The following is a 25,787-nucleotide window of genomic DNA, read 5'->3' as shown; positions in this document are numbered from 1 at the left end:
GGAGCTCGGTGAGAGACATTTGGGGCGCGGACGTTGTTGCTGCATGTGTCTTCGTGCGCGCGGATGCTGGTGGCACTGGGCGGTGCGATGGGCGCGGAGGCTGGCGGTGGTGGGTGGCGCGGCGGTTTGGGCGCGGGCGCTGTTGCGGCGTGCGCAGAGGCTGGCGGTGGTGGGCGGCATAGTGGTTGGAGCGTAGACGCTGTTGAGGCGAGCGACCTAGTGTGCGCTGTTCATCGTGGACGTAGGATTGAGTGGAGTGGGGACTGTTTTGGTGGTTCAGGGGTGGGAGTTTATTCTCAAAATGAAAACGGGTAATTAACTGATCCAGGAGAGACGTGAAGGTAGAATGAAGGTGATCATGCTTTGCTTCTAGGATGGATTGTCTTCTTGAGTGGTCCTTTAGCTGGCTTTGGATCCTCGCGAGTTGTGTTTGAATGTTGATGATGACCTCTTCTAGGTTTTTAGAGGCTGGTGTGGGAGGCATGGAGAACGTGAATGAAAGCACCATTGATAGAACAATGGTGTTTTTTACCATGATTAACTAATTCTAAGTCCTAAAGAGTGCTACTACTAAAACTAGGGTTTACTAACAACTTTTCTTCCCTTCTTCTATTTTCAAAATATCTCCTTATATAGGTAAGATTTAGGTTAACATAGATGTTGGGCGTATATGTTATTGGACCTACTAACAGTGGATGTGTCACAAATAGATCACCGAGAAAGTCACATTTGATGCATAAAAGGTTTCACATTTTTGTTTGTAGATTTTGGCAAAGTTTTATTTTGATATTGTTTTCAAATTTTCTTTGAATACCACATGACAAAAGTTTCTTTTTTGTACTCTCTCAATGGTTATATACATAGATTACATTTTTACATCTTTAAAATTGAAAATTTTAACCAAAAGATATTTTGTTACAATTTTTAAATTAAGAGTTTTGATTAAATTTTTTATTAATAAATAAATTAAATTGAACCAAATTAAATAAATAATAAAATAAAAAGGTAATTAAGATTTAAAAGATAAATAAGTATAACACAATTACTCTTTAAAACAATTATAAATTTAAGAAGCAATAGTACAAAGAAAACATATGATGAGCTTAAGTAAGAATTAGTTGTTTGTTCATGTTAAGAGTTATATTTATTGACATCTTGAATAAATTTGTTTAAAGTTGTGTTCACATCTTTTGCTATTATGTCAAAACCTGGGCAAGGATTGATAGTCTTTTAGCTACCATCATACTATGTTGCATCCAACTTGCTATGTATAAGTACTTTTTATGACCAACATGACTTTCTTGTATTGAACACCAATTTTAGCATAAATTTTCAAACAATGTTTTGTTTGTTGTGTTAAAATCTTCATAAAGATTCATTATATTGACTTTTGTGCTTACTAAATGGTCTAAAAAATAAAAATAAATTTACTTCTTGTAAAGAGGGTTGTGACTAAAAATTAAAAATGAATTTTCTTATGTAGTGTTGTCATAAGATTACTTAAATTATAAACATTTTGAAGTTTGTTAGTATAATTATTATATGATGATCAAATGATTTATTTATCACACTTAAATCCAAACATTAGTTCACCAAAAGTTAATGTTATCTATGTTAACACAAAGAAAAGTTAAGTTCTTATAAGATAAAAGTATCTAGATCACTTAAGTCGTGCTTTTTGGAATCTTGATTTGATCGTAACAAATAAAATGGTTTTAGTTTTTTTTAATATGATACTTGGTGAAAAACAGGTATTGAATGAAACAAAAGATGTTGATTGATCTTAACCAAAGAAGCATGAGCAATCATGCTTTATGTGCAAGAAACACAAGAAGACTATTCAAACTCCCATTTTTATAGATAACAACCAATTTTCAGTTGGTATAAGATCTTACGACTTTAAGGTAAGTTTTTTTAAGGACCAGAGGAGTAGATTATTAAGCAATATGAAAAATAAAGAACTAGCTATGAACAAACTGTATTTGCTCAAAGGAGAAGACTACAACCAATGGAGGCGAAAATGATAACTTTCTTTGAATTCTGTCATATAAATATGATGGATACCATCGAAAATGGGAACTATGTTCTTCTAGATGACGATGTTGAATTAACTCCAAAGTACTTATAGATTAAATAACAACAGTAGAGATATATATTAAACTTAAAAGCATGTAATGATCAGATATCCTCCCTATTTAAAACAAAATATGTACCTGTATTGGCAAAGAGAGCCTAGATAGTACTTGTGACTGGTTGTACAATTGCTGACGTGTTGGTGATCCTCTGATTCCTACCTTCGAGTCTCCTTCCACAAATATTGGTACTTGATCGGGGTTGACCTGAAAAAAGGTACTTCGACGATCAAGTAAGTGTTGAACCTTGTGATGTTCAAGTTTTGAAGAATCCAAATCCTTTGAAGGATGTTGAAGCCTCTGCTTTGCTTGGTGTTGCTGTGCTGGTTTTAGCTTTGTTCTGGGGTAGTTTATATGTTGTAATCCACCCTTTGATTAAATCTCAAGCAATTAGCATTCTCAATCTTTATGAAAGTAAAATGTTTTTCAAACTAAGTTAAAACAACCGATTGTTTTGTCGAAACAACCGATTGTTTATACTTAGAGGTTTTGAGAAAAAGATTGAAAACTGTTTTTGAATGGTTGAACTGTTAAGTACCAAAACAACCGATTGATTCGAGGAAACAACCGATCGTTTGTTTTGAAACCATAACAGAAAAACTGTTTTCTATTTGACTGAGCTTTAATTGTTTTAACTGATTACGCTCCAGTCATTAAATGCTTTGACCAATCTTTTAATGCAATTTAACAGTTTGTTAAGATTTGATAACAAACTACACCTTTGAATAAGTTCAGAAAAACAGATTTGTGAATTAAGAATCTTTGACAAAGTTTTTCTAAAAGAGTTTTTAAAAGTGCTGAGATTGCTAAGAGTTTGTGGTTGATCAAAGTGTTGGAATAGGATTCTACTTGTATTGATTTCAGATTATCATCTGTAACAAGTGTAATCTTTGTACTCTGTTGAACAATTCGTTTTCTGTGTTTGCTGAGATTGGTTGTGTGTTCTTGAGGTGTTCAAGATCAGCAATCTTTGTGTTGGCCAAGGAGAGTGTGTTTCTTGAGGTGTTCAAGGTCATTCTCTTGGTTGTGGTGTAAGTGATCAAGTGGTGATTGCTAAGTGGATTTCCTCAGGGTTTCTGAGAAGACTGGATGTAGCTTTGTTTTGGAGTGAGCCAGTATAAACAACTGTGTACAATCTCTCTATCTCTAACTCTTTAAATTCACTTTATTTGTTGTTTGCTGGTATAAACAACCGATTGTTTCTACGAAACAACCGATTGTTTTTCTGGTACTACAACTTTTGCTTGCTGTTTTGGCTAACTGAAATGCTGAATCAATTGGTTCCTAAGATAAATTCATTCTAGTTTTGAAAAGTTTGCGAAAACTCTTTTAAACAATTCACCCCCCACCCCCCTCTCGTTTAAAGCCATCTTTTCTAACAGTAAGTACTATGTGTTAAGTGTGTATATTGGTAATTGATAAAAGTGTACCTTACCCTTCTGCATAGGGTTTATTTGTAGTGTTTATTATGGACCCTTATTGTGATGGGCTAATCATCGATTATTCACTGATATGCATCGTGATCCTTGATTTGTAGGGAGGTATGTTGGTATATAAATGTGTTGGGATATCTAGAATATATTTATACCATATTTCAATTAATCAATATTTGGCTGATTTGTCAGAGATATTTTCCGTATATTTCGGGATATGAATGTGACTCATTAAGTCCTATTGTAACTGTCGTTACTGTCATCCATTGCGTGACTTGAGATGTTCTTTGACTCGGACGGTCGGTCACCATGGCCGAGACTGGCTCTTCCAGTGCCGATCGGTACAAAATACTTAAGGGGTACATGTTCTAAAAATCATAAATGATATAAAAATTGTTTCTATATTAATTATCCTTAACAACCATAAAAAATTTCACTTTTGGAACAATTTTTTAAATTATTTTGCTCCCTTATATTCTTTTAATTCATAGTTATATTGTGTAATATTCATCATCAAACAAGTCACATAATTTCACCATCAATTAATTTCAAAAGTGAATTATAAAGTTTGGTAAAGTTCATTAACTAACTTTGTTATATTGATTTTCTTTGATTCCTAATGTTCTATAATGACAACATTTTATGCAAAAAAAAAAAAAAAACTTAAAAGGGTTAAAAATATGTTTCAAGTTTGAATTGCTATGTTGCAAGGTAAATGAGAATAACCAAGAAAATAATGAGGATATGATAAAGGATGGTTTCCTTGTGTTGAGTATCTTCAAATGACTTTGGGTGTTAAATGTTTGTTTGTAAATTCAAGTGATACTAAATTCTTTAGATGACATGCATATGAGTGGAAATACGATGGATTTTGACCAATAACTCAATCAAGGTCTTCAAATATGTCTTATCCATATAACACACTAACAATAAATCAAAGGCAATAATATGAAATAAAAATGGACAAGGTAATGAAGGAAGAGTATGCCACCTTAAATTGTTCAAGGATATGTGCAACATTAATTTTCCACTTGAAAGAGCTCTCCATAATAAGAATCTAGAGAGTGTGAAACTTTTAAGATACTTCAAATCTTATAAACCTTTATGATAGAGTAAATTCCAATAGCCTTAGTTTTTAATTTAGCTATTTTCAAAACAAAGTGTAATAATGAGCATACTTCGTTTGTAAGATGATGAGTTTTATACAAACAAAAAATTATGTAAGAAGCAAGTTTCATCTGACAAATTGATAATAGTATATTTAAGTAATATTTCATGCAAAAAGATAGACACTTATGGACTTTATTTGTTAATAAAGTTATAATTCAACCTTTAAATTAGGAATTTGGACCATTTTACATATTTTTAGATTATGAGATGAATAAAAACGATTTATTCCCAATTTTTTGTTGATTTCAGGAATTTAAGGAAAGATGCAGAGAAAGGGCTAAAGGAGAAAGGACAAATTGAAGAGAAAAAGAAAAGACAAATTGTAGCATTGAAAACTCACTCACGGTCTCGCTTAAGTGAGTTCATTCTAGTGAAGTTAAGGCCTTTTCTCATTAAACCCGCTTAAGCAATATGTCACTTAGCCCAAACCCAATTAAGTTGAGTAGAAGGCGTAAGGCAGAGAAAAGTGTGACCCAGAGGGGGAACCAAAGGAAGGAAACCCTAAAGGAGATAACCGTCAAGAAGAAACATTCTGGATTGCTTTTCATGCTTGTAATGGGCACCATGAGTGGCTAATTCTTTCCTTTGGAATTGGGAGTAATCTGTTCAAACTTTCATGTATTGAGGTGATATTTATTTATAATATTTAGTTCTTAATTGATGATTGGTATTATCATTTTATTCTTAAAGCTTGAAACTTTATTCATGATTTTGATCCGTAGACTTGACTGGAAAGTACTTTTGAGTATCTGACCTAAATGATAATGTTTAACATATTTGAATGCTAGGAATAGATTTGAATGTTAATTTCTTTATAACATCTATTTGTAATGATAAGAAGTCTTTATAAATATGCGAGGAATCGATATTTAGAAGACAATCTTAATAATTTTGTATGCAAGGAATTAATATGAATGATTTTTATGTGCATAAGTGTCAATCAAGATAGAATGTTATATGTTTTTATGCATTGATACTACATAGGAGTGAGAAGGATTAACCTCAATCCCAATTTTCTCAATTGAAATCTTTTACTCATTTATTTTGTTTTCATTTAATTTTCACGCAAAATTTTGTCAATATCTTTCAAATCAAATTATTGTAAATATTCTTATGCTCAGTGAATGCCACAATTAGGATTCTAAATAACTGTGCCTTGTGAGTTCGGTATCCATTCTTAGGGACAAATTATTACTTTTGACTCGGTACATTTGTGGTAAAATAGTCAACACAAATTATATAACATCTCATAGTCTTTGCTTCATCAGATTAGTGGAGTCTCGATTAAACAATAAGAGTTTTAATATTACATTGTACTCAACAACAAAAATTCCTTAAGCTTATTCTATGTTGTTGGGAATATTTTTGCCTTCAACCTACCAATATGATCAGCTAAAGCATATGTCAACTTTATGATCTCTTGGGATACTAGCTAAAATTTCTTTGCATGAATAACTATCTTGAGACAAACATATGTCAACTTTGGTCCACCTATCTATCGTATATGGTCTTGACTTTTAGTCGGATTTGAGTAAAAACTATCTAACCTAGGGTTGATAAGTATTGCTAGCTATTAAGATGTTTCTTGAATAGGAGATTAGCATTTAATGTATCTTTATGCTCTCGCTTTTCGGACGCATGAAGATGGTTATCTAAGTTTGAAGCTCTCAATACACTGCTAGAAAATTTACTATTATCTAGTTCAAAAATTCGTAGCTAATAGAAGAAATTTGTAGGTAAAACAAAGTTACCTACGGATTAGGTACAAAAATAAATTCGTAGGTAAATCGGGCATAGGTAATTGTTACCAAAGGATTGTAAAAATCTGTTTGTAAATTCATACACCAATATCCGTAGGTAAAATTCATATGTAATTATATATGGATAAAATTCGTAGGTAAATTACACACAGATAAAATTCATTTACACACAAATAAAATCCATAAGTAATTTCACACGGTTAAAATCTGTAGGTGAATATACATGAATAACATCTTTAGGTAATTACACTCGGTTAAAATTTGTAGGTAATTAGACATGGATAAATTCTGTATGTAACTCGATTTTACGTACTTATAATAATATGTATGTAAAATCTATAAGTCCTAATTTATCTACGGATTCAAATTTGTATGTAATTATCAATAAGAAACATTCAAATTTCTTACAGTGATAGTTAAAAAAAGGATTTGAAATGACTCTTTCTTTAATGATCTATATTAAGATACCTTTGAAGAAGAAGACAAGAGAAGTGAACAAACTTGAAGTGTTAAAAGGCTACTCAAATCTAAGCTCAAACCTTTTTGTGGTATAAAAGGTTTGTAAAAATATTGTTGTGTTTATTAGCAACCCAGAAGAGTGTTAATCCTTTGTATACATTGAAAGATGTTAATCCTTTGTGTTTATTAGCACACTTGTGATCATTTTGTTAGAAAAGAAAGTGTGGTTTGGTTAAACCAAGAATGGATGAGTAGTTTTCAAACTTTTTCAAATATTTTTTCTTTTCTTCAAGTTCTTTTAAAACACTTTCAATTTGAAAATCAAAATTCAATTAATTTTGGAACCATGATTGGTAAAAGATTGGTTAACAATAATTTAAGAAAGATAAATAAAAAGAAAGATTGCACAAGAAATTTACACTAGTTTAGATCACAAATAATCTTACATCCAATCTTTGTTATTCAACCTTAAAATAATTGACTTTTACTGTCTTCAAAGGTTTGTACAAACACTTATACACAAACAACTTAAAATCTCAAGACAACAAAGAAAAACTATATCAACTCTTGAACACTCGGAAGGATATCAGCCTAATCAACTCTTGATTACACAAGAAGATATACGCTGAAACACTACACCAAAATTTTTTAAAAAAATGTACCAAAGTTCGTTTAGAAGCTAGACATGATGGAAAGATCATAGTTGACTATAACCCTCTTTTGTTTTGATTTTCTAAAGAAAAAACTACATTTTTCTTATAGTTTTTCTCTATTAAACTTTGTAATTTTGTTTGATTTCTTTTAATTAGTATCACTTGTGGACTAAAATTGATTGCTTTTACAAACGGTCAAAATCCTTCGATAAATTTACTGAAGAAATTAGATACCTTGGTGACAAACACAAATCTATCAAATTTATCAATAATAAATCTTTTCTTTAGGAGAAAATCGAGTCCAAAGTCCCTAAATACATAGGAGGACATGTAACACCAGATCAAGACAATTTAATATTTTTATTATTATTTTTTTTTTCTTCTTCTTCTTATTATTATTAATAAGAATATTACTATTAATATTACTATTACTGTTGTAATTACTAATATTATTATTAATATTTACATTATTATTTAATAATAATAATATTATTATTATATTATTAATATTTATAATAAATATTAATATTAATACTATTATAAATATAAAAATGTACAAGCTCTACTTTTGCATAGATACTTTTTAACACAGTGTAATAACAATTACTGAACCACATCACATGAGTTGTACTTAAGAAATTAACCTTGCACTTGTATTTCCAAGTCTCCTCGTTACTTTGGCTTCAAAATCAACCATGAATATGTCTATTAACAATAATATAAACAAACTTTCAAAAAATAGTATATTATCGGCCACCTTTTAAAAATGAATGGAAACGTCTATCTTCAAATAAAATGTAAAATCCATTAATATGAATATTGTAAAAAAAAATCTGACATTATATATATTGTAAAACGTAAAAAAGTCTCAAAGAAAAAGAACTAGATGCCTTGCGTCATTAAATGTTTATATAGCGTCAATGCCATAGCAATGAATATTTATGGTAACTTTTTTCCTCCTGGAATATTTATGTTGTAATTACTTTCATGTTTGAAAAATCATAACTTTTAACTTGAAAGTGTAATTTGTCAATTATTTTAAATAAAAAAATTAAAATATCACGCGACTTAAGTGATAACGTAAACATAGTTTAGAGACTAAAAAAATAATTAAATTTAGGAAATAAACACTAATTTTAACTTGTGTTATTTTCAGATTCGAACATGACCATGAGAGAAACTAAATAATGATTTGTCCTCTAAAATATTCCAAGCATTAAATCAGTCGCTGGAAAAAATGCAAAACATAATTTGCTTAACTTTCAAATTTTCATTCATCACTAAACCTTTTAATTATCTTTTATGTGAATACGTTATTTCTTTTAAATACAATGAAATTTTAAATTTTTATAAACATAATTCATTAACTCATTGATATGAGCTACAGTTATATTTTAGTTGAATGAGTTTGGATATATTAAGAGAGGGTAAAGCTCTTGTGGTGACGTTAGTGAAGAATCTTCCACCTCTTCCTTTATCGTGGCTTGAACTATGAGTGCCATCCTTTTTATTTTTTCCAAAGAGGTTGCCCATGGCATCTTAAACTAGGTTTCTCCAAAACTGAATTAGAGCTCTATATATGTAACAAAAATATATCTTAGTAATAAGATAAGAGGAAAATATTGTATTTAATGTAAAAGGAAACAAGTAAGAAGGTTCAAGAGTGTGGTTCTTTCAAAAAAATTACATACTAAAAATAAAGGTTATGGAATTGAAGGGGAATAAAGAAAAAATGAATAGGGAATAGGATTCTTGTCCCTTTATTTTTTGCTTGTGAGATTTGCACAAGTTGTACTCCTCTTGTGCCTCAATTAAAGAATTGAAAAAGTGCCAAAATCAGGTGGGCTTTCAATCACCTTGTGTGTTAAAGGGTGCGTATAAAATCACTGAATGAAGTACAAAACTTGCATTTTTCTTTTTTGGTAGGAGATGTAAAAAGAAGGAAATATTCGTTTTTCACCTATGTATCCTTTCTTATTCTTACTTATTCTCATTTACTTTGAAAGGAGTAAAATTCTTATAAAATCGAATTTCCTTTGAGACGTTGATTTGTTTTACGTTTAAGTAAATAAAAACTATTGAAAATATAAAGTATGTGAGTATTGAGTGAGAGAACTAAGTGACTACTCCTATGTATTTATAGGTTTTGGAACCTTGAATAAAGGCTTAAATAACAAAAAGATATAATTTATTATTTAGAACTTGCAATTTGGTAGTCATTATATATATATATATATATATATATATATATAAAAGTAAATGTTGTTATCCGATATATTCGATTTTTTAGGATATGAGGTAAATATATTATTAAATATATTTAATTATGATTATATCTTCTAGTATTTTGGAGGTGGGAGGGTACATAAGTCCTGCAAATTTGGAATCCGTAAATAAAGTGTAGGTGGATAAGTAGAGATTAATATTGAATAGTTAATTATGAGGTTGGATTTTCACAATCATCCTTTTGAAGGTTGATGCTTCGCAATACATGTTGTCGTAGGATGTGACATTAAAGAGTCTCATCATTTTGAATAAAATGTGAAATGCTTTAAACTCTTCCTTGGCTTATATTCAAACGTTACTCCTAATTCTTTTACTCAAACCATTTTCTTCTTTTTAAGAGTGTGAGAGCATGTAGGTTTTTCCACAACCATTCATTCCCATTTCCTTTTTTAGGTATATTCATTATGGTTTTTTTCCCTCCATTTTTGGTTCTTCTAACAGGAATAATCCTTTGGTAATTAGAGATGTTATCACGATTGAAGAAGAAATGTCTTTAAGTCGCTCTAACGCTTTCTCTTTAGAGAATGACAATATAGAGGAACTTTCTTCTCTTGCTACCTTTGTCGTGGACATGGTCATTCCCACCACACCACCAACTAGAATGGTTATGTATGGTTCTTCTAGAATGACCAAATCAAAGACTCATTCTCTTGAGATGTTAGAAACAAATGAGCCAGGTATGGTCAAAACAAAAAAAGGAAAGACAAATTTCCTTCTATGTAGTTCTATGTACTTAGGGCTCTGTTTTGTATTGCTGTTTGTTTAAACTATGAAGGTCTTGTGTATAAGGGTTGAGACACCCCTTAAGTGTCTCTTTTTATTCTATTAATTTATTGCTGATAAAAAAAAAATGTACTTAGGGAAGTTACGACTATTATTCCAATTTTAGCTGTAGTGAATCTATAGAAGAGTTTCTTTCATTTTTTAATTTATGTTCTAATAACATGGCTTAGTTTATTAGGTCGAGGCCTGTGATGTCGAGGATAGGATTTATGTGAAACCAAATACTAATGGTAATGATTTTATCTTTATGTACCAGTTCTTCTTTAAGGAGCTCAACATGCTTATCCACCTTTCTCCCTTTGAATGTAGGATGCTTACTACCATGAATGTGGCTCATAGTCAACTTCATCCTAATAACTAAGATTTTTTAAAGGATTTTTAAATACTTTGTCACTATCTCTAAATTATGCTAACCATAAATAAATTTATCTATTTTTATCAGTTGAAACACGACTCTGAAGTCGATTACGTATCTTTGAATTGTGATCTACATGGTTCTATTTTCATGATTTATATTTCTTTGTTAAAAAACTTCATAAACAAGTTTTTAAAAAACTAAAATGCTCCCCTCAAGATTATGCAAAAAAGATACCTTTTTATCTTGATCATAGGCATAGACTCAAAAAATTTAAGTAAAAGGTCAAGTACCTACTTAATGTAGAGGATATGGTAAATATGAGATTACAAAAACAAAGGTCTCCTTAGCATGCCCTTTGTTGAGGATCCTATATTCCTCTTTTTTGGGTAAGACTTCCCTAATCTCTTTTATTCCTTTGCATCTTGCTTTTGTCAACTTATAAATACTTGCTTGTCGATTTCAAAAGACCTTTACAAATAGAAGGACAATGCTAAGAAAAGGGATTATGGGTCTTCAGCCTTAGTAGCTGCTCCTAAGTCACAACAGTCGCAAATCAACTTGTTCAAATAATACCCCAAAACTCTCGCCAAGCAACACTATCATATAACATTCCTTGGCTACCTCCTCCTCTTTAAAGCTCCCATCAAGTTCTGACAACTTTGATTTGGTATAAGGAGTAAGGAAGGCCTCTAACCCGAGTTTATCATGTCTCTACGACTACTCCAAACTCCAACTCTATATGAATATCAACATGAAAACCAACCAAGTCAAATTCAGGGGTAGGATCTTATGATTCTGAGCTTTTAAATGTGGTGGGACCAACTAGGTATTTTGACTTTTGTGAAATAATGCTAGTGAGGCACATGACGATCACCCACTACTAGAAAGAAGTCGTGATTGGTAATGTTGATACCTGATGAACATAATTTTACACACACTTTAAAGCTTTAATCATAGATTTTGGACTGTAATTGTGAATAAATCCATTACTTTAATTGAGATTCATCTAATTGCACTTATTTTTTACCTTAACTATTATTTTTGTTAATCTTATGTTTAAGACCCAATAGAAAATCTAATATTTCTCGGAGTAAATGATGTGACTAGAAGATATTTCTACAGTTCTTCCTTTTTATCAAGCTTGACAAGGGAGTTCTTCTTTTTCCACTTTTATCTTACATTGAGGACAATGTGTCATTTAAGTGTGTGTTTCTTGGGGGGGGGGATGATTTGTTTTTTGTTTGATTTGTTTGAATTTGTATTTTCTTACTTTAAAACAAAAGTAAAAATAAATAAGTTTTTTGGGATCATCTGTAATGGCTTGCATTGTTCAAAATTCTTGTAAATTTTTGGTTTCTTGATCTTTGTTGTGTGAGTTTAGTTAAAAACTGATAAATAAGTTGGTTATGAGAAATTCTTGGTTGAATCTTTTGTGATAGACTATCCTTAGTGAGTTTTTTATTCTTGTTGATGATACATCTGATAGACCGTCTAATGCTTCTTTTTATTGTGTTTTCACATATGTTTGTTTATACTCTAGAACTTACATGAATTGATATCATTAAGGTATTCTTTGTTTAATTTAAGCCACTATCCAAATTAGTTCACCCTTCATTATAATCCACTTTTTAGACCTTTTAAGCCTATATATTTTTTCTTGTTTTTAACCCTCATTATAAGCCTTGAAACAAAGAAACCATGTTTGTCCCTACCAAAAAAAAATAAAGGAACTTTAAAATTAGTTTGGGAATAGATTCTTAAATAAGTGTGGGGGTGTACCTAATTGTCATAAGTTTACCTCCTCAGCATTAAAAAAAAAGGAATAAAACAATAAAAATAAAATAAAATAAAAATCATAAGAGTGGTTATCTTATACATTAGTTACTGCATGAGAAAACTAATAAAAAAATTATATCTTGAAATAAAGAATGAAGTGGAATTGTCATGATACTTACACTTGTTTTCATACCTATCCTTCATTGATCCTTTGTTTTTCTATGGTTTTTAGGCATCTTTTGTCCATTTTACTTACCTTTACCTTGTTCTTATTACATTCCTTATGAAGTCCGCTTGATTTCTGATTGCACTTTTTTCACTTGTTGTGAATAGTAGAGTTTTGCTAAGCATATGATATTATTTGTCTGCATGAGTGTTGGGTGTAAATATAAACCTAAACACTTGAGAGTTGGAGAGCGTTTAGTGAAAGTTCTGTCATTGTTGATTCATCCTTTGATTTCACTTTCTTGCTTGTGTATTAAAATATATGAATATCCATTCACATTTGTCTTGCTTCTTTGATTTCTTGAAATTATATCATGCTAGCTATTATGCGTTCTTAGAATTTAATGTGATTTTTTTGTCATTTAAGTGCATTGTATTCCTTTGGTTTATTGTGAATCCATATAATGTTTGGCTCAAAAGAGTAAAATGATAAGTATGGGGGTATTTGATGAGCATAATTTTACTCACACTTTAAAGCTTTAATCATAGATTCTTGGATGTAATCATGAATAAATTCATTGTTTTGGTTGAAATTCATCTAATTGGATTTAATTTTACCTTAACTATTATTTCTATTAATCTTGTGTTTTAGAGATAGTAGATGGTCTAATATTTCTCAAAGTAGACGGTCAGACTAGACAGTCTAGTGGTTTAGATGGATAGGCAGTATGAAAGAAGTGTCTACGATTATAAGTGGGTCAAATCACGAAAAGTCTAAGTTGTTTCTCTCAATCAAAACAAGAAACAAAATATAAGTAAAAAAAAAATAAGATAATAAAATCTACAATATCTCAGAAACAGAATTGAAAGAAAATCATTCATGAATATATGAAGAATTAGATTCCACGATTAAATAGGAAACAAAATCCAAAATTTTTTGAAAGATGAAAATTGAGAAACTATGAACAATATTTGAACCAAAATACAATTTGGAGATCCTTGGAGCAAAGAAACCTATAAAAATATGCAAGCTTCAGGGAGAAAGGATAAATCTTTACAACGTGTTTGAGAAAAAGAGTTTTCTTTATTTTCTTCTTTGTAATTCCTTCATTTTGCCACCACATGGAAGACTAAACTCATTTGAATTGATTATCTTATAATTTCACAATGAATTACGAGCTTCTGTGAAATTAAAATTTTATTCTTCAATATTTGACTGTGCTAAAACCTGATTTTAATTGTTGTTTGGGAAATTATTTTTGACACATATTGATAATTAAATTTTGCCTTTAATTAAAATCTTGCTTATTTATTTGAACAATCTCTTAGGTGCATGATTCAAGATGTAGAATATTAAAAACCTTATGAGTATACGCATGAAAACGTCTATGGTATTGAATAAATTAGTGAACATATGTTTCCTTAATTAGATTCAATTTTATTAGGGTGATGCATCTTTGGTCAATTCAATTCTGTTTAGATAACTGGATGAATGATATATTTATCAACTGATGAAACATTTATTGCTAAAAAAGCTTGAGAGTCAACATGCTTTCTTTCACTATTTTTTATCATCTACTTTGTTTTTTGCAAAACAAACTCAATCCCCCTTTACTTTATTGTTATTTCTAATCATTTTGATTGCGGAAAAGTTTTGAATACTCTCTTAAATGGATTTATTATTGGATTCATTAGGAAATTACTTAGGGTTATGTTGACCACATCCATACTATCATCTCTTTGGTATGAAACAATTTAGCACTATGCTAGACGGTCTCTGCTGAATATAATTTTAATTTGATTACCAAAACGACAATTATCAATACCCATTCACACCTTCACAAATTTTACCCTTTCATAGTTTGTACATGGTTCCTACCCCTAAAACTAGTACCCTTTCACACCTTCTACATAGCCTATAAAGATACATCTCTCAGCCAGTGTCGGTAGTTTTCCTTTCTTGACGTGTGAAAGAACCAAACAACCTCAGATTCTCATAATCTGCATGTCTCACACTCCATACTTTCATAGGAGTCTTACAATTTAGAGCAAATGGTGGACTCATGTTTATCAAGTAGACGATTGTGTTTGCAACTTCCCCTTAGAAGGTCGTAGGTAATCCAACCCTTAGCAGCATACATCTAACCCTTTCCAAAATGCTTTTGTTCATCCTCTCAATCAACCCATTTTGTTGTGGTGTATATGCAACCATCTTATGTCTCTTTATACCTTCTTTTTTTCAAAACTCATTGAATTCCTCTTAAGCAAACTCCCTCCAATTATTTGTCCTCAACACCTTCAAGTTGCTTACTAACTGTTTGCCTTATTCACACACACACGCATTAACATTCTTGGTTCGTAAGCAATCTAACTTCGAGGAAGATGCTTAGGATTTTCTATTTCGAAATTAGGGGGCAATTTTGGTATTAGGTTTTGGAATCAATTTTTTAGGTTTCAGAATTAGAGAATAAGTTCATGGAGTGTTTGAGGTGTTCAAATTAGTAAATTTAGTGACAAGGTGTTCAACGTAGTTAAATAAAATGTTATTTAACACACCCACACGATAAAAAAATGTTATCTAAAATGTTAGTTAAAGCACTCGTGTTTTGAAAAACATTTCCTAAAATGTTATTTAAAGCACCCACAGTTTTACAAACGTTGTCTAAAGTACTCACATTTTAATAACTCTGTTTGTGTTTTATAAAATGTTTCTTAAAATAAATAGGGAACATTTGTTTCATATATTTTTAGTCAAAGGCAAATAAATCTGACTATATAGGCAACATTAAAAAAATCGTTGCTTATACCTATTCTAGGAAACACTTTTTTTACTGTTGACATGACAGTGTGGCTTAAAGTGACAAATGGTGTAGTGTTGGTCCCCTACTAATTACTCACCATGGTGTGCCACTCCTTAAAGAATTGAAAAGTTTTAGTCTTACTTTTTAAGATATAGATCCACATCTTCCTTAACTAATTGTCTATGATGGTGAGGAAATAAGACCCTCCACAATGAGTTTTTTCATTAATTGGGAACCACAAACTTGCATGAGCATACTCGAAAAGTGTACTGGACACATGCTTACTAGTCTCAAATTTCAATTTATGAGACTTTCCTAGTACATGGAGATCATAAAACTCCAGCCCCTCCATCTTATCACCTCCTAGTAGGTTCTGCTTCTACAACCATAGCCTTCTCACTTACGTGTCCCATCCTCATATGTCACAACTTTGTTTTATCATCGCCTCACTTAAAATAGACGCATGCACGATCACTATTGAATCGTCTAGGATGTACATGCCATTCTTCTTCTCCCTAGCAATTGTAGACGCTCCCCTTATAATCTTTACCATCCATTTTTCAATCTTGGTTGTGAAACCAATTTGATCAAACATGTTGATGGACAAAACATTCTTCTTCAACTTAGGAACATACCTAATCTCTTACAGCAAAATCTCCTAGTCCTTAAACATCTTTAATATGATAGACCTCATACCTTGCATTCTACAACCTTTATTGTTCTCAAGAAGAACCACTACTATCTTTTAATTCCAATGTCTTAAAGAATTTCATTACTAGACATGTGTGAAATGTGCAGCCTGAGTCCATGACCCAACTCCTTTATGTATCAGAGGCATGCACCATCAACACTCAAACATAATCATAGCTATCAGACACTACAACAACATCAATAAACTACTTCTCGAAATGGGGTTTCTTTTCTTTCCCATTTCTCTTATTGTTTGAACAACTTGCTTTGAACTGACTCTTCTTGTGACAATTGTAAAAATCAACTTATGTCTTATTGTTTGAAGAGAATTGTCTCATTTTCTTCCCCTCAAACTTCTTCTCTTTCTTCCCCTTCAACTTGGACACGTTCAAACTAGCCCATTCCCCCCTTAGACTCCTAAAACTTCAGAAGCTTATTCTTCCTTATAGAGGTTTGAACCTCCTCTAGAGTAATGGTCTGCTCCTTCCTGAAAAGAGTACATATTTAAAGTATTCATACGTCTTAGGTAAGACATTAATGAAAAGTAAAACCTTATCCTCATCATCCATCTTCACATCAATATAATTCAGGTTGTCCAAGATCTTGTTGACATTTGCTAGCTATTCCACCACATTCTTGATTTGGTCATCCTAAACGAATATATATAGACCTCATACTAAGGAATAATAGAAAATCGTTTAAAACAAAATTGTAAAAACAATTATAACAAACACGTAAGATTTATAATAGTTGATCTTCTTCTCCTTCACATCAGAAGGTTTAACCATCTGATTAAACTTTTTAGCAGATGATTTGTTGTACATAATTTAGATTCAAGCATTACATCACAGTTACGAATACAAAAGGGACGAGAAGGATACTAAACTTATACCGAGCAAAGATACTAAACTCTAAACGTTGTACCAAAAACGCCTAACGAAAATATTATAGTTATAAGTATTATGATATATTTTATTATTTATTTTATGAAACTGTAATATTTTAAAGAATTAAAATTAAAATTATTAAAAAAATAAAATTTAAGTTATTAAAAGTTGGAATGTACCAACACTCACCAAAGCTCGCCCAAACTCGCCTAAGCTAGATGTCCCAGGCGAGATTACTCTAGTGATGGTGGACCTTTTTTCGTGTAACTCGCTCGGATGAGTCCAATAACGCCCAAGAAAGAACTGACATCAGAAGGACCTCAGCAGAAGAAGAATTGCACATAGGCAAGAGCATGAGATGGTTTTTCTTTTGGTCTTTTTACAAGACAAGTTTATGTAAATAATTTTGGCTCACTTTGGGGGTTCTAAATAGAATAATAAACTAGCGTAGGGTGTACTTAGTAAATTGGGTTTGTGCCAAACCCACCTTTCATGACATGTGCACCTAGGTTTAGGGTTTATTTGACCTACCTTCTAGAAGGTTTCTCACAAATGGCATCCCTACCCCTCTCACTCTTACTCCCCAAGTCACTCTCTCCTATATAAAGGGTGCCTTGCCTCATATATTTTTATACATTGAATTTTGAAAGTAAAGAAAATTTGTTAGAGTGTTTAGTGAGCTGAGTCTCATATTATCTTTGGGTCTTATCTTGAGTGCAGAACACCTCAAAGTGGTGGCTCTTCACTACTCATCATGGAGTATCCCCTCCTCCAAGTGGCGTGACAACTTCTCACCATCCATAAGCTTTCTCTTATCTCTTCATCTTTTCTTTTCTTCACATGAACCATTTCCATTCCCTCTTATGAATCTATGTTCTTCTTTTTCCCTTTTCGGTTTCTATATTGTTTTCCTTTCCATTTATGCTCTTTAATTCTTGCACCTTATCATCATTATCAGCCTATATTGTATTTTTTCTCTTTGCCCTCTGGAATTGAACCTTCACACTTACTTAACCACATGGTTAAGTTCGTGTCCGGTGGGAATCTTCTTTGGGTTTCTCACCATAATTTCTAATTGAAAAAAATCCTAAACAAAGTGCAACCTATAAAATGTGCAATCCTAAAATGAGCTCACATCAGTATTCGTGTTATAGCTTCCAAAGCAAGCTCAAAATTCTCCTTCGTTTTCTAACATTGTACCTCAAATACGTAACTAATTTGTTTCTCTTGTATGAAATCTCAAATAAAGAGGCACTACAAAAAAACATGTATAATGCGGCGGTTATTTTCGTAAAAACTGACGTTTTTAACCGCCGCATTATACGTCTGTGGTGGTACCGCATACCGCCAGAATTCTTGCCGCCACAAAGTTTAATGTGGCGGTCAATTAAGAACCGTTGTAGCAGACGCCATATTATGCATTGTATAAAGTGGCGGTTTTAAGCGTGTAATTGACGTCAGTTATAAATGTCGTAATTTTAAAACTGGGTACACCAATTCTAACGTAAATAGTGGCAGTTTTAATCGCCACTTAATACGATATAATATGAATTTAATTTAAATTTTAATATTTATAATAATTAATTTAATTTCGTTTTATAATTTGATTTCATAATATTATTTAATTTTATATTATAATTAAATTTCAGTACGCAATTAAATTTCATAATATAATTAAATTATAAGATAAATTAATTTTATAATAAAATTATACCTCATAATATAATTAAAATTGATAAATATAATAATAAGAAATGATTTTATTCATTCATTAAGATAACAAAGTTTATAATGTCAAACTAATCCAAAAAACAATTAAATTAAATTGTCAAAATGTAAATTTTATTTGAATATATTACAACTAATGTCATAGTCCTAATTCTAATTTGTCTTGTTGCCTCCACTTGATCCAATAATATTCTGGTTCAGTGATGAAGTACGACTTCCATCATCCGGTGCCTGAAATTAATTAAAATATGTTTAGATTTAATTTTCAAATTTTAAAAAATAAATGAATTATTTTAGAAAAGAGAGAAAGAAAAAATAACATGTGACAAATTAATTATTTAAAATAGGAGGAAAGTGAAGCTTGCAACAAAGAAAGTTGTAGATGGAATAACTACATAGCAAATGAAATCAGTGTTATATATTAATATATCTAATTCAGGTAACAGGTAAGGGTCTAGACATGTATGCATACTCAACCTTTGTCGTTTCAATTTCAAATTAGGTAAGCTCCCATTGTATTCCTCGTTTTCAAAGGCCAGTGGACCTGCAAACTAATTTGTTATAAGGAATAAATTGAAACAAATAAAAAAAAATTTAAAGGATAAATTAGTCACTTTAAAAAATAATCTTTCAAAAATACTTTAAAATATAGCAAAGAATTGGAATTAAAATTAAAATTAAATATTAATTATTGTTAGTATTATAATAGTAATAGAGAAATTTTATGTTCATTAACTGTCATTCATCATAACAATAATAATCCATCAATGGAATTAAATCATAATCCTAGATATTGTTGCAAAGGAAATGCAAAAGAATGCAGCATTTCAAACTAGTTTGAAAAATCTACCTTGGAGTCGTTAGGGACCAGTTCTTGGAGTGTCTTAAGCCGCTCACTTATTCTCTCTCTTCTGTTCTGTGATACACTCGTACAAACATTCTATCAACATTGAGCTTATATTTAAGTTTTCTTAATTTGCAATCAAAACATGGAACATATATGCGACATACATAATTTAACTTAGGTTTGAAGTAATTAAGCAAACCTTGGCAGCAACATTTTGAGGATCCTTGAGTGGGCTTGACTTTGGTTTTGTTGCTTTACTTGTAGTTGTGCATGGCTTCTTGGCATTGGCAGCTTGCATGGTCTCTCCCTATAAACACCAAAATCATTCTTCCATTCTAATTAATTTAATGTACTTCTTATGGATGCTGCCACAAGAGCAATTCTTGTCCTTGTTATGACTCCTAATTAATCCAAAGAAGTCCTGATTCACAAAATGATTCAGATTAGTGCATAAAATACAATAATCACCTTACACACTATATTGATAGCTTGTATTAAAAGAGTAGGGTAAGAATATTCAAATGTACATTATAATCCATAGAATCTGGAAGAAATGACAAACTACCATAAGTACTGTTACTCTGCTTCTTTTTCCCACTCATACGGTTACTCTGCATCATCATGATATGGGAAGGTGTCACAATCACACATGCCCACGAGAATCTAATCAATTACCACTACCTATTTTCCTACCAAATGTTACCATCTCTATTACCAACTACATTGTAGCCCTACACAAATTCTAACACTTTCCTCAATTAGTTTACTTCAATTCACAAAAATTCCTAAGGTTATAAAGTTTTAAAGCAGATCAAAGAAATAGAGAAAAGGGAAAAAACACTAGCAGATTTGATCTAAGTTATAAATCTGACAAAGAGTAAGAAATTGTTGTCATGTTGTATCTTTTTTGGCTAGTGTTTGGACTTCTTCGTCGGTAAGCTTGTTGCCATGGAGAACCTTCTTGATTCTATCTAAGGTTGTTATGCGAATGTATTAAGAGAGAATGTGTGTGCCAGAAAGAGAGAGAAAGGAAAGAGAACAGAGAGTGTGAATGAACTAGAAAAACATAAGAGAACGCATTTTTAATAATCTTCAGACAGTGTTTTAATAATTAATTGCTGCAAACATATACTAGCAGATCAATTCAAATCAAAGCAATCATTAATCAAAATGGTGATCAGTGCAACAAATAGGTGAGGGGTTTGAAGACACTTACTACTTCCAAATAGGTAGGAGCTAGTCTTCTTGTAATAACGAGCAAGACGGTGGATTCTGCGCTCCACGAGAATCAACCTAAACTTGGAGTCCTTGTCCTTTCTATTCCTCTCCAGATGCTTCCTAATTGAAACTGCCTTCTTAATCAAATGGTCAAGTGCCCTATCTAGGTGCAATAAGCACCCCCATTCACTTTATTCCCAAGTGAAGACAGAAAGTAATGAAAAAAGAAACCCCAACAAAATTAAAAAATAACTTCATTTTAAAATATAATTATTATTCTTACAATTTTATGAGTCTTTTAGTAATGTTATTAGATTGTGCTAGTACTAGTTACTTACTCATTTTTTAGTATGTGAATGGCATTAGATATATCTATATTCGTACAAGACACAATTCATGCTTTAACAACAAACACAAGCCAAATCCCGAGAGTCAATTAAGCTTTATTCACCACCACAAACCTAGTGTAGTCACTGCGTTAAATTCCCATGCCCCATCCTAATTTTCATATTCAGTATACTTAACTTTCTGTCGGTATGGGAAAACTGAATACACTCCTATATTTTCGAAGGTATTATCTTCTTTTACCAAAGGCATTTATAAATTTCATTTTACTATCCTATTTTTTTATTATACTATTATAACAAATACTTTCTTTGTATTGTGCTATCTATTGTAATATAAAAATTGTCCACCCGACACCATCTATTGGTTGGACAGTACATTGGAGCTAACTTTTTTCTCCCAGCTCTTCTTCTAATTTTATTTAAAAACTATGCAGAGCACATACACTCTCTTGTTTGATAATAAACTTCATGCTGAATAACAACATTCAGGAAACATACTAGTAGGTAGGTATATGAAAGTATTATCAGTATGTTTTCATAAAGTTCACTTTTGTTGAATCTAACTAATAAGTGTCATAAAAAGCGGGTTTTGATACATTTTACGGTGGGCAGTTGCAACCTATATAAGAGTGATTAATTTTTTTGTTCGATCCTGCTGGTCCAGGATTTTGGATCCACCATAGGGTGACATAGGTAGTGGAATTTTCTCCCGTCCTGTGCACATCTATTCAGACCTTTTTTCTGCATATACAAATTGTTGAGTCAAAATATACACTCAAGCCTTATTTCTAAAAGTCAATAATCTCAAGTTAGTATTAAAGTAGGCTTTGGTAGTCACTGCCTATTCACACAATAACAACCCAACTGGCTTAACAATTGAAACTGTGACAACGTACGCCTTAGCTATTGAAACAGTTATCTCCCTGAATCTTGATCGATAACTTACAAGACAAAATGGCTTGAATTGATGTAAATATTGTCCTACAGTATTGTTCTGTCAATAGGCTTTCTCTCTTTCTCACTCATTCATCACACTTGGTAGTTCCTATACAATATGCAACTATCAATACACATAACTATCGCAACTCGATCTAAAATAGCTCAAGGATTGGAATAAACCAAGCATCGGTATATATGCATTATTCAACAAGACAACTTTACCCAATTATGTCCATAAGAACTAAAATGTGTTGTTTGTTGTACAGACAATGGATTATCCCTCTTTTCGGCTAAAATATACATAGATAAACAAATACATCATGGACATACATGGTCAAGAGAAAAGGGAAATTAATGAAGAGCATCTTGATATCAACCAGTATTCTCAATAGTAACCAGCTCTTAATCAGGCTAACAACAATTAAGGACAGGAAAAATTTGTGTAGTCAATGCATTACCTATTCAAGTTTTCAATCACGAACATACCATCCACCATCAAAAGATATGTAAGCTTTGGTCAGGATTTGCACCACTTCCATCCAGCAGAATTCCAGGTTTGTTAATACTATCAAACTGCATTTTATTTTTTGAAAATAAAAATCTACAAGATATTACATCATCTTATCTCTATATTAATTATTCATTCAAGAACTACGGAAAAAAATATGATTTGATGATGATAGCCACTTGGGGAAGCCAAATGTTTCGCGTTACTTATTCTTTTAGCAATCGACTTAATGGGGTTTTAACAGAAACTTTGTCTATTCAATATGTTTTTCAATTCAGCTTTCAACTATCTTTTCTGTTCATTCACTCAAATTACCAGCAGAGAATTATACCTTGGAATTTTAGGCTGCTCTAATTTTGCATTTGAAAGAGATATTGCATTTTCTTAGAACTCAAAATGAGTTTTAGAATTCTCTCACCTGCCTCTGTGATAACTTGCTTTAATTGCTCGAAAATCAGAACTCGAGTCAGGAAACTCTTTCTCCCCTACCGCCTCTGTGATAACTTTTTAGCTACCTAGTAAAAAGATGAAACACATAATGAAATACACAAATAGAATCACATGACAAATCCTAAACATCAAACAAAGCCGATGGTCGGCATTGATAAGAGAACGCGCGAGCATTTAATTACCTTCAAATTGGTTCCGTGTAGAGGCAGAGAGAGTAGGGTTTTGTGAGGTAGAGAGCGCTAGGGTTCGTATGGAGGCAGAGAGCGTTAGGGTTCATGTGAGGCAGACATCGCAAGGGTTCGTGTGAGGCAGAGAGCACTAGGTTCGTGTGGAAGCAGCGAACGCTAAGGTTCGTGTGAGGCAGAGAGCGCTAGGTTCGTGTGGAAGCAGCGAGCACTAGGGTTCATGTGACGCAGACATCGCTAGGGTTTGTGTGAGGCAGCGAGCGTTAGGGTTCGTGTGAGGCAGCGAGCGCTAGGGTTCATGTGAGTGTGAGGCAGAGAGAAGGATGAGAGTGAAAGCATTAGAGTTAGGGTTCACTCTGATTTTCAAAATGAAATTAAAAAAAAAATTATTTTCTTAACTTTTAAAAGAAAAATTATTTTAAATCAAATTAAAAATGTGAATATAGGAATAAAGGAATAAAACAAGTTTTCAGAAAGAAAATTATGACAGTTAAAAATGACATAATTTGAAAGATAATTATGGCGGTTAATGAAATGACGTATTATACTGAAATTTGTGGCAGTTATTAATAACCACCATATTAAAACCGCCACTTTTTACACATTTTTTTGTAGTGAGGCAAATAACTATAGGTTGATAAACATTCATTACCCTAAGAAGATGAATAAGGTTGATGCAATCCAAGTTCTTGATTGTTGATTGGAGTGGAAAGAGGCAACATAAGGCTTTGGAAATGGAGGAGAACTGTGAAGTAATGATGAGGCTAGGGTTTTGGTAATGATGAATGTTATGAAGGGGAAGAAGGTGTTGCCAACCTTCCAAAGTTCATTAGGCCTTCTAGGCTAAGTAGCAAAGAGATATTTGGGAGAGAATGGATTCTTAATTCATAACACTTCATTCAATATATGTCAAATTTGAATATAAAAAGTTATGAGGGGTACTTATAGATGAAAAGGATGAGAGTAGTTTGCTTCTTAAGCTACCATAACCCTAGTTAAGCAAGTTTAACTATGCCGAGGTTTGATGGCTTAAGGAGAGGCGTATATGTCCTCTTAAGATGCTCTAGAGATCCTTGCTTGTGTGACAAGTGAGGGTATTCTAGAATGCCTTTAATTCATCTACAAAATACTCTTGAAAGTATTAAAATTACAAGTCATGTATATGTCTATTCTACTATTTATATAGATAGTTCTTTTGTCTTTATTCTTGTGTATGGTGGATTTGATGGTTTGCCATAATGTCCCCCCTTCAAAAGGATCTTTCTTCAGATGCGATTGATGGTCCCAACTTTTGTGCAGAAAAGACACTAGTTATGTTCCTCCGGGCTCATGAATCCACTTGAAAAGAACAAAAAGAAAAATAAGCAGACAACAAAAAAGAAGTGGCGCCATAACATATATCGTGTGGCGTACAAAATATTTGTGGAAGAAATAGAAAAAGGATGTAAAGGAAAAGTACCTGGAACTATCGATGAAGTAATAAGACACAAAGGTTTTAAAGGCATAGCAAAAGAAAGAGGAGCAGTGGGTACCTGAATGTCTAAGATTTTCTCCTTTTCTATTTTCTTTTTGAATTTGATAGTGTCCACTCGAATTCCTCAGGAGTAAGGAGATACAAAGTATATTTATGGTTATTTTGGTGAATAATAAGTTTATTAGTATACCCTTCATGGATAGTATTGTTGTCAAACTGCCAAAGACAACCAAGGATAATGTAACCGATGTCCATAAGAATAACATCGCACAAAATCTTATCAATATATTTACCAATCCAAGAAGTAGGGAGAAGGATGGGGTTGAGTGGGTAAAGAAAGTTTATTAACCAACTGAGTACTACAACAGTTACAACAAGAACCACTATCAACTATCAAAGAACAGCTATGGCCAAGAATTTGACAGCGAGTATTTAAGAGGTTCTCGCGTTGCGAGCTGGTGAGTTCTAAAGGTTGAGTATGGAGTAGATGTTGGAAAATGAAAAGTTCCTCTGTATAAGGATCACATTCCTCATCAGAAGTGGGTACATCATCGGGGTCGAAAGTAGAAGGAGATTGAGTATTTGTAGGATGTTCAAGATTCTTCATCACCAAAACTTTATTTTGTGGACATTCATATGAGTAATATCCTTTTTCTAGACATTTAAAGCATTGAACCGTTTTGGGCTTATTTTCCTTGGAATAAGAAGTAGGAAGAGGTTTCTCTTTAGACTTATTGG

The 25,787-nt window shown here is 31.9% G+C and overlaps 1 long non-coding RNA gene across 5 annotated transcripts; it reads right to left on the bottom strand.

Annotated features, from left to right (window-relative positions):
• Positions 1-19,095: 19,095 nt before the first annotated feature.
• On the bottom strand, positions 19,096-23,846 carry LOC137834962 (uncharacterized). 5 transcript variants are annotated; one of them, XR_011084990.1, is made up of 8 exons: positions 23,573-23,846; positions 23,359-23,455; positions 22,891-23,005; positions 21,145-22,234; positions 20,128-20,349; positions 19,932-19,997; positions 19,554-19,625; positions 19,096-19,312 (listed from the first exon to the last, which is right to left on the bottom strand). It is a non-coding gene; the product is annotated as an uncharacterized lncRNA (long non-coding RNA). The 5 variants fall into 5 exon arrangements; XR_011084986.1 differs by having other exon boundaries at positions 19,559-19,625; positions 23,573-23,841; XR_011084988.1 differs by having other exon boundaries at positions 19,559-19,625; positions 21,145-21,262; positions 23,573-23,796.
• Positions 23,847-25,787: the final 1,941 nt, after the last annotated feature.

This window comes from Phaseolus vulgaris, chromosome 5 (genome assembly GCF_000499845.2).
Source record: "Phaseolus vulgaris cultivar G19833 chromosome 5, P. vulgaris v2.0, whole genome shotgun sequence".
Classification (NCBI taxonomy): Eukaryota; Viridiplantae; Streptophyta; class Magnoliopsida; order Fabales; family Fabaceae; genus Phaseolus; species Phaseolus vulgaris.
Note: the sequence above shows the minus strand (reverse complement) of the source record. Positions and strands in the feature narration are given on the sequence as shown.